The sequence below is a fragment of the Mauremys mutica genome, chromosome 23 (genome assembly GCF_020497125.1).
Source record: "Mauremys mutica isolate MM-2020 ecotype Southern chromosome 23, ASM2049712v1, whole genome shotgun sequence".
Taxonomy (NCBI): domain Eukaryota; kingdom Metazoa; phylum Chordata; order Testudines; family Geoemydidae; genus Mauremys; species Mauremys mutica.
Genome location: NC_059094.1, coordinates 423,944 through 433,878, shown reverse-complemented (window position 1 = coordinate 433,878; position 9,935 = coordinate 423,944). Strand labels below are relative to the sequence as shown.

The 9,935-nt window shown below is 52.1% G+C and overlaps 1 non-coding gene and 1 pseudogene across 1 annotated transcript; both read right to left on the bottom strand.

The window, feature by feature from the left end:
- Nucleotides 1–210, bottom strand: LOC123355596. The gene has a single exon (XR_006575144.1). It is a non-coding gene; the product is annotated as a small nucleolar RNA U3 (small nucleolar RNA).
- A 7,593-nt stretch (nucleotides 211–7,803) lies between these two features.
- On the bottom strand, nucleotides 7,804–7,996 carry LOC123355607 (annotated as a pseudogene).
- Nucleotides 7,997–9,935: the final 1,939 nt, after the last annotated feature.

Here is a 9,935-nt window from a genome sequence, read left to right as displayed (position 1 = left end):
ACCACTCAGTCTGTGTTCTCTTCCCCTCAGCTTCCTAAAAGGAAAGCAAGAACACTCATCAATAGCAGATACATTAAAGCACCACTATCCACTCACATCATGCTCAGAAGAAAACACTTTAACTCCTCATCATGGTTAGCAAGGTCAGACACTTTCAACCACACCTCTCTAGTTACAAACTATACAAATGATCCCTGAAAGTATAGTCTTAACAAAGCTGTGCTCAGCTACACACCCAGGCTAATGTGAGCAAACTTTCTTCCCACGGTGAATGTTTTCATACAACAGGTTTCACCCCCAGAGAATTAAAGACCAAAAATCTAAAACCAGGTTCCCATTTCATTAAGCACAATTGAGACAGCTTTAGAACACTGTCCATTAGAAGATGTTTATGTCGCTATTTACAGACACACACCTCCTGATTAGCATGTGGAGCTCCTAGCAACTAATCAAACCCTCTTGCTTTGGGATACCTCTCACAGGCTCCTCCGTACCACATGACAGCCTGTCAGGCACAGACAATGCGGACAGGTCAGCCCTTTCTAGCATGCTCCGCAGCTGTTTCTCTCTGGTTTGCTCTCAAATTCATCTGCACTAGAAGTTTTTGCAGGGTTCTATGTTACCGGTGGTACCTGCACTAAATCAGTGGCTCTCAACCTTTAGAGACACCTGTACCCCTTTCAGGAGTCTGATTTCTCTTGCATTCCCCCAAGTTTTACTTCACTTAAAAACTACATAATCAGATGCAATATTTATAAAAATAAATCACTTGAATATATAAGTATTGTACTTACATTTCAGTGTATAGTAGTATAGAGAACAGTATAAACAAATCAATGTATGAATTTTAATTTGTTACGAATTTGCTAGTGCTTTCTATGTAGCCTATTGTAAAACTAGGCAAATATCTAGATGAGTTGATGTACCCCCTGGAAGACCATTGGATACCTCTGTTTGAGAACCACAGCACTAAATCACCCTTACTTTTAGAACTGGTGCCACTTGACCCAAGGCATTCTGAACCATTTCAGGGCTAGTAGACAGTGGCAACACAGCTGCACTAGGTCTGTTGTTCGTCTCTGCATAATTCCTACTTGGAAAGAAGAGATCTTCTGATCTGACCCTATTTACTATTGTGAGCTGCATAGGCAACTTTCTCTGTGTTACGTGAGCAGAATCCACACACTATATACTACCTGTATGGCCCTGAGGATGCCACATCGGCCGCAGCTGTTGACTGAGCCACAGGTTGAGAATCACTAGTCTATAATTTTGCAAAGTCCATTGCCACAGGCTTTTCCCCCTTGTCTGCTGTGAGACAAGAGCACATGAAATTCATAGCAATATAAATATGAGTGAAACCCCCCAAATATATTTACATAAAAACTAGACAGTCTCATTTTAAAACAAAGAAAAACACAGGCCACGCAGGGAGTGGGGCAAGAGTCTCCAATGATTTATACCCGCTCCTACCTGCCATTCAGCATAAGAATTAACCTAAATGGATCATGACTATTTACATAGAGCATCTTTCTCCTACAAAGCAGAATAAGACAAAAGGTTGAGGCTGTTCCCCTTCACATTTGAGGGGGAGGGGAGAGGAGTAGAAGGATTTAGATGCTCAATCCACTTCAGATTATGAAAGAAACCAAGCAGACTAATGATTTACTCAAAACCCACCCCAGCAAAAAGAAAACCAGACTATCTGCACCTAAGCGTTATGCAAGTTTCTAAATAAAGCTATTATATCTAACCTTCCTCATAACTAGATTTCTGGTACACTAAAAAACTCTTTCTTTTATTCAGTATACAAAGCCTAACCACTCAGTCTGTGCTCTCCCCTCTCCCTTTTCCAACTAGCAGTCTATACAGTAACTCCTCACTTAACGTTGTAGTTATGTTCCTGAAAAATGCGACTTTAAGTGAAACAATGTTAAGTGAATCCAATTTCCCCATAAGAATTAATGTAAATGAGGGGGTTAGGTTCCAGGGGAAAAAAATTTCACCAGACAAAAGAGTATAAGGTTTAAACAAACAATTTAATACTGATACACAGTGATGATGATTGTGAAGCTTGGTTGAGGTAGAGGAGTCAGAGGGTGGGATATTTCCCTTACTGCTAAATGATGAACTAGCAATTGGCTGAGCCCTCAAGGGTTAACTCTCTCACTCTGCAAGGCAGCAGGAATGGAGGGAGATATGCACATTTCCCTTAAGTACACTGCCTTGTTAATTAGATCAGCTTGCTGAGACCTCAGCTGCTGCAAGCTCTCTCCCTCCTGAGCCCTGCTCTATGGAAGATGGGGTAAGCAGGGCCGGCTCCAGACCCCAGCGCGGCAAGCACACGCGTGGGGCGGCCCTTTCCCGGGGGGGCGGCAGGCTGGGCCGGCGGACCTGCCGCAGTCATGCCTGCGGGAGGTCCACCAGAGCCCCGGGATGACCAGACCTGCCGCAGGCATGACTGCAGAGGGGGCGCTCGTCCCGCGGCTGCAGTAGACCTCCCGCAGGCATGACTGCGGCAGCTCAAGCGGAGACGCCGGACCAGCGGACCCTCCGCAGTCATGCCCGCGGGAGGTCCGCTGCTCCCGCGGCTCCGGGGCGCCTCCCGCGCATGACTGCTTGGGGCAGCCAAAAAGGTAGAGCCGCCCCTGGGGGTAAGCAGGGTGCAGGAGCAGGGGGACACCCTATTAGCCCCCCCTCTTCCTTCCCTCCCCCTGGCACAGCAAGCAGGAGTCTCAGGGAGCAACTCCAAGGCAGAGGGCAGGAGCAGCACATGGCAGTGGGGGGAGGGACACAGCTGAACTGCAGGCAGCTGCTGCAAAGGGGAGTGGGGAGCTGATAGGGGGCTGCCGGTCCATCCTGGTCCCAAGCCCCCACCAGCTAGCTGCAATGGGCTGCTCTTCCTGCAAGCAGGAGACAAAGCAGGCAGCTGCCAAACAACATTAGAAGGGACCATTACACAACTTTAAATAAGCATTTTCCCTAACTGATCAGCAACATAATGAAACGTTAACCAGGCCGACTTTAAGTGAGGAGTTACTGTAGGAGGGTTTAGGTCAGCTCAGCTACGTCTCTCAGGGGTGTGGATTTTTCATTTACCTCAGACAGAAAAAAAGAGAGTAACAGAAAAGAGAAGAAATAAGATGGGAAGGAAAACACCCAGTGGGGCACGGGAGATGTTGACAGATGCAAATCCCTCATGTAAACCCCTCCCCCCCATGCCCTTCATTGTCTCCTCCACCCATTCCAGGGTTCCCCCGTCTTTCTCCATGGCAGGGGTTGTGTGTGTTTGATTCCACCCATAGCAAGGTCCCCCATTCTCCCCAATGGCAGGGGCTCTGTGTGAGCCGCTTTTCTCCCCACTCCACCCTCTACTCACTATACGGCCAGGAGACAGCAACTCTCAGATCCTGTGTGGATTGTCTGATGGGCTTGGGGCCAAGAGAAAACTGCCTACCCCCTGCCAGAGCAGTAGGAGTAAAAATAGGAGCTTCCAGAAAAATGGGAAGGGAAGAAAAGAAAAGCAGAGAAGAAAGTGGGAAAGGAAGAGCACGTGCAGACACAGGAACCCACCTAAATTCTGACATAGATTACAAGAGAAAAAGATACAGCAGCATAAAGGAATTGTAAAAAATTTCGGTAAGACGTGAATTAGAAACCTTCAAAACACCAATTTTTAAGACTTGCTTCTTTTCCAAATTCTATCAAAACAAATTAAGATTTGCCATTAATCAGACAATCAGCAAAACCTAAATTAATAACAGAAAAATCCCAAAGCATGTTTTTAAATTAGCTTCATAGGGTCTAACCACTCACTCAGTGTTTTCTTCTTTCTAACTTCCCAAAAATGGAAACAAGAACGGTCATCAACAAAAGACAGCAAGTGCATAAAAACAACATGGTCCACAAACTTCATGCTTATAAAAGACACTGTAAGTTCTTCTGGTGTTTATCAAAATCAGAAACTTTCAAACATATTTCTACAGTCAGAAGCTATAGATTAATCACTGAAAAATACAGTGCTAACAACCACCGGGCTACACACCCAGGCTAATGCGCACACGCTTTTACCCCACGTGAGTGTTTTCATACAGCGGGTTTCACCCCCCAGCGAACTAAAGGACACAAATCTAAAGCCAGGTCCCCACGCCATGAAGCACACTCGCGGCAGCTTTAGCGCACTGGCCATTAGAAGAGGTTTATGTCGCTATTTACAGAAACACGCCTCCTCATTAGCATGCGGAGCTCCTACCGACCAATCAAACCCTCTCGCTGTTACTGCCCGAACCTGCCCCGCCTCTCACTGGCTCTGCTCTGCCACGTGCCGGCGCCGCGCCCGTGTCCCCGCAGGCGGAGCCCGGCCCGGTGCAGCTCTGCCCGCCCGGGGCTGCAGCTGGTTCTCTGCGGTTCCCGGCACTAGAGACTTCGCGTGTCACGTGACCGGGGGCAGGCGCCGTCTCTGGCTGCTCCGAGACTGGAGCATCCCGGGGGGGGAACCAGATGGGTCATTAGTGCCCAGCAGCAGCCCCGCCCCCTCCACTCCTCGCGCTCCCCCAGCGCCTCCCGCCCGCTGACAGGGAGGGAGAGGAGCTGAATGTGGGAGTGGGGCGTTGGGGAAAGGGGGGGCGGGGCCTGGGAGGAGCCGGGGGAGGGGGGCAGCCCCCCAGCATAGTGGAAACTCGGTGCCCCTCAGGGCCGGCTCCAGACCCCAGCGCGCCAAGCAGGCGCGTGGGGCGGCCCTTTCCCGGGGGGGCGGCATTTGGCTCCGGCGGACCTTCCGCAGGCATGCCCGCGGCGGGTCCCCTCTTCCCGCGGCTCCGGTTGAGCTCCCGTAGGCATGCCCGCGGCGGGTCCCCTCTTCCCGCGGCTCCGGTTGAGCTCCCGTAGGCATGCCCGCGGCGGGTCCCCTCTTCCCGCGGCTCCGGTTGAGCTCCCCTAGGCATGCCCGCGGCGGGTCCCCTCTTCCCGCGGCTCCGGTTGAGCTTCCGTAGGCATGCCCGCGGCGGGTCCCCTCTTCCCGCGGCTCCGGTTGAGCTCCCGTAGGCATGACTGCGGCGGGTCCCCTCTTCCCGCGGCTCCGGTTGAGCTCCCGTAGGCATGCCCGCGGCGGGTCCCCTCTTCCCGCGGCTCCGGTTGAGCTCCCGTAGGCATGCCCGCGGCGGGTCCCCTCTTCCCGCGGCTCCGGTTGAGCTTCCGTAGGCATGCCCGCGGCGGGTCCCCTCTTCCCGCGGCTCCGGTTGAGCTCCCGTAGGCATGACTGCGGCGGGTCCCCTCTTCCCGCGGCTCCGGTTGAGCTCCCGTAGGCATGCCCGCGGCGGGTCCCCTCTTCCCGCGGCTCCGGTTGAGCTTCCGTAGGCATGCCCGCGGCGGGTCCCCTCTTCCCGCGGCTCCGGTTGAGCTCCCGTAGGCATGCCCGCGGCGGGTCCCCTCTTCCCGCGGCTCCGGTTGAGCTTCCGTAGGCATGCCCGCGGCGGGTCCCCTCTTCCCGCGGCTCCGGTTGAGCTCCCGTAGGCATGCCCGCGGCGGGTCCCCTCTTCCCGCGGCTCCGGTTGAGCTCCCGTAGGCATGCCCGCGGCGGGTCCCCTCTTCCCGCGGCTCCGGTTGAGCTCCCGTAGGCATGCCCGCGGCGGGTCCCCTCTTCCCGCGGCTCCGGTTGAGCTCCCGTAGGCATGCCCGCGGCGGGTCCCCTCTTCCCGCGGCTCCGGTTGAGCTCCCGTAGGCATGCCTGCGGCGGGTCCCCTCTTCCCGCGGCTCCGGTTGAGCTCCCGTAGGCATGCCTGCGGCAGCTCAACTGGAGCCGCGGGACCACGGCACCCGCCGCGGGACCGGGGAAGGGCGGCGCAGCGCACCGCGCTGCTTGGGGCGGCCTAATTTATAGAGCCGCCCCTGGTGCCCCTACATCGTACTAGTGCAACCGCAACCATTTACATGCTGCAAAGCGGAGGCCGAGCAGCGGGATTTGGTTCAATTGCTGCTCTCAGCACAAGTCCTCAACGCCGGGCACGGTGTATTCAGGAGACAGCAAGTCTCTAGTTCTGCAAGTATATCGCCACGATTTCCCCCCTTGAAACAGCAGCACCCAGAATTCATAGCGATCTAAATATCAATAACTGTCAGTGAGCCCAGCCAAATAGTCCTGAATGAAAATTAGAGAGAGCTGGCATCGGAGTCAGGTGCTGGACACGTTCGCCTTCCTGGAGAGTGTTCGGTAACCATCTGTAGAGGTGTAACAGGTATTTAACTACAGTCTCTTTCTCCTGAAAAGTGGGAAAAGGCAAAGGCTTAAAACTGCCTGTAGGAGAATTTTCAAAGCCATACAAGTGATCTGGACACTCAATTCCCACTGATTTCTAAACTGGTTTTCAAAATCCCTCACCACAAACAAATAAAAAGAAAGGCTGAGTGAGCAAACCCCTCACAACACATAGAAAAACTAAGTATTCTATAGATTTAGAAACAAAACCAGCTATTATAAACTTCCCAAAGCATAATTTAAAAAGTCATATTTTAAAGCTTTTGCATTCATTGGTTTAATACAACCCCCCCACCCCCAAGTCTATGCTGTCTCCCGCCTGCTTCTCTAGCGGGAAGAAGCAGCGGGCATCAGCGCCAGACAGCAGCTGCATTCTAGCAATCCCGCCTATTCGGTGCCTGATTGGAAGAAAACATGGTAAAAATCATCCTCCAACAATCCCTTTCGGAAGCACGTCTCTAGCTAAGCGCCAGCCATTTCTCCTGCAAAGACACCCTCCCTGCTGCCAATCCCCGGCTACCCTGATTAACGTCGTAATGACTCGTTTTTTAAAACAAGTGGTCACGAAAGAAAATGGATCGTACCTTTTGCAAACAGCTTTTTTTGTCAGCAGATGGCCACGTTCTTCACAGCAGTGGGGGGAGCACACTTTGTAGTTTGTACAGGTCGAGTTTATTGCCCGCCCCAGAGGCTCCTAGCACCCCTCAATTCACTCCTACAAGCTCCCTATGTGCCCTCTCCCATCCCACTCTTTTTAGGGACTCCCTGAAATTCCCCCAATCTCATCCCTTACCAGAGAATCTCTGCACCCTTATTCTCCCCATACCAAGTTCCCCACACTTCTTCCCACACCAAAGGCTCAGTTCACACCCCCATTCCCACTTCCCCATGGCAGGGATTCTGTGTTCCCTCTATTCCCCCATGCTGGGGTCTTTGTGTACTCCCCATGTAGGGATTGTGTGCACCCCTATTTGCCTCTTCTCCCCCATTCCTCCCTCCTTCCCAAGTCAAGCTCTCCCAGTCCCTTTACCAGCCAGGGGTTCTGTGGGTCCCATTTTCTCCTCCCCCACTTCCACCCTACAGCCTGTACTAAGGGCTCAGAGAGGCTCCCAGAAAGTTGCATACCAACGAACTGGCAGAGCATTAGGGGTAGAAATAGGGGCTACTCGAAATGGGGGAGAGGGTGGAGAAAAGAAGAAAAAGTGGAAAGTGGAGAGAACTTGCAGAATTAATATCCATGAGCCTATAACTTTAAACTAGAACGAGGGAGGACAAAAGAGAGGGACACTGCATAAAAAGGTGGACTTAGAAGTTCAAGCAATTAGAAGTTCAATTAAGCAACTGTTTAAATAAAAACTGTTGTATTTTACACTGCATTTTCTTCTTCATGCTATTGGAAAACTCGCTGAAAAACACCCACATCCTCTCACAATACAGAAGTAATAATATTAGTTACAATCACTACATCCCTTCTCTATATATACACATCAGAAACAAAAATTAAACACCAACTTCAAAAAAATGTGTTTTAATGTAGTTTATACAGACTAATCACTCAGTCTGTGTTCTTTCCCTTCTACTTCCCCAGAGGGAAGAAAGAAAAATCATCAATAACAGACAACAACTGCATCAAAGCAATACTGCTTACTCGCTTTAAACTCAAGAAAAAGCACTTTAACTCATCCTCCTACTTTGGGAGACCAATCACTTTGTGTTAAAACAACCCTCCACGGCTATAGTCTAACGTCTAAAGTGCCTATATTTAGTGGTTACAGTGTGTAATTTAATTAATCAAATCTCCCTATGATCACAGAGACAGCCAGACTGACAAACAGCACACTGTATGCATGTCTCATTGTGGCACCTAACATATGAAGAAACTTTTTTAAATGCCTCTTTAGCTTCTGTTACAAACGTCTTCCCGAATTTCACCAATCACTTCTTCTAACTACCAGAGGAACACCCCTTCAGCCAATCAGATATTTCTTCCATAGCTGGTACTCATAGAGGCGGGACTAACAAACTGGAACTGGCTACGTAGGAATGACGCATCAGAACAGTTACGTACAAGCAGCAGCATTGCAAGAGCTGAAGGTGCTGACGTGCTTCAGAAGAGAAGTACGCAGTAAGCAATCCGCTCTTAAAGCAATGACGTCTGTTCCCCAGAGATCCCCCTTAGGCCTGCTCTACACTACGCGTTTATACCAAATTTAGCAGCGTTAAACCGAATTAACCCTGCACCCTTCCACACACCGAAGCCCTTTACCCCCAGTCGGGGCTATTGCAGATTGTGTATTCCTTACGCCACCCGATCTTAAACCGGCTGCCCAGCTCCCAATGGGGTCCAAACCCCAAATAGATCCCTTTTACCCTGTATAAGTTGTAAACTCCTGTTACAGGGCAGCTGCCTAGCAGCCTGCACAGCTGCCTGCCAGTGCGAGAGCGCGTAAGGCACTAATCTGGATAGTGGCGGCTGGGTGGCAAGCAAGTTAAAAGCCAGCAGAGTGGTACAGTGGGTGTGTGCTGGGCCCCTAACCCAGAGGTCGATGGATCGGAACCATCCTCTGCTAGGCGTGTGCTTGTTTCTTTTCCCTCTGGGCCTTCCAGCGAGCCGGTGACCAGCAGAGCCCCAAGAGCCTAGGCCATGAGGCAAGAGGTGGCTGAGGCGAAGCGGCGGCCTGCCAGGGAGCTCCCTGGCACCTCTGGCTGCCTGGGCTGAAGGCAAGAGGCAGGCCTGGGCGTGGCAAGGGCCTCCTGTCCCGGAATGAGGCTGCAGTGCTTCCTGGTCCCCTTTTCCCACCCACACCGGCAGGCGGCTGCTGCGGGAGAACACGAGGGAGGCTCTCGGGGCGCTGGGCAGCGCTGTGTGTGTGGCTGTCAGGGGAAAGAGCCGAGGCTCCCGACTCGACCTGCCATTGACTCGCGTGGCTCTGCGCGCTGTCAGCCAGGGCGGGGCGGGCCAGGCCGCGGACGTGACTCAGGCTTGGGCTGCATGGCCGCGCTTTCCTGATGAGGCATGAGGCAGGCCAAGAGCTTTGTACAGCGTACAGGGAAGTGGGAGGGAGGTGTCTTTGAGCCGGCGTGTCTCCTCCGCTTCTCCCTTGCCGCTTGGGCGGAGGCGGGAAGGGAGCGAAATGTTCCCGGCTGAAAGTTTTTGTGCTCGGCCTTGAGGATTAAGCCTGAGCCTCCGGCATGGCTGCTGGGAGATGGGTTTCTGAATGGCATCCAGCCCGCTCTTCGGGCCACCAGCTGAAAGCACTGAGGCCAAGAGGCAGCAAAACAGGACCTTTGAGGCTACCCATAAGCCTCAGGGAAGCAAGGAAACAGGATGGGCTTATCACAGTCCCTGGGTGGGCTCAAACCACCAGCCTTTTAATTAACAGCCAAACACACTGACCCATTGCGCCACAGAGACACAGACAGGTAAGGCTGTATTGAGCACAAAAGCCAGGAATCAGCTCAGGGTACGGTATAGCACACGCAGGCAGTGGTTAGACAAGCAACAGCAAGGAACTGGACTGGTATGGAGTGAAAGTTCTGTGGGAAGGAACCGAAAAGAGCATTGGGGCTGCGGAATAGTGCTTGCATACACCTTCTTTGGCCTGTTTTCCTATAAGAGTTAGCAGTGAGAGATTGTTAGTCACAGGTCAGTGGGTGGGTTTGTGCAAACTAGGAGTGTACA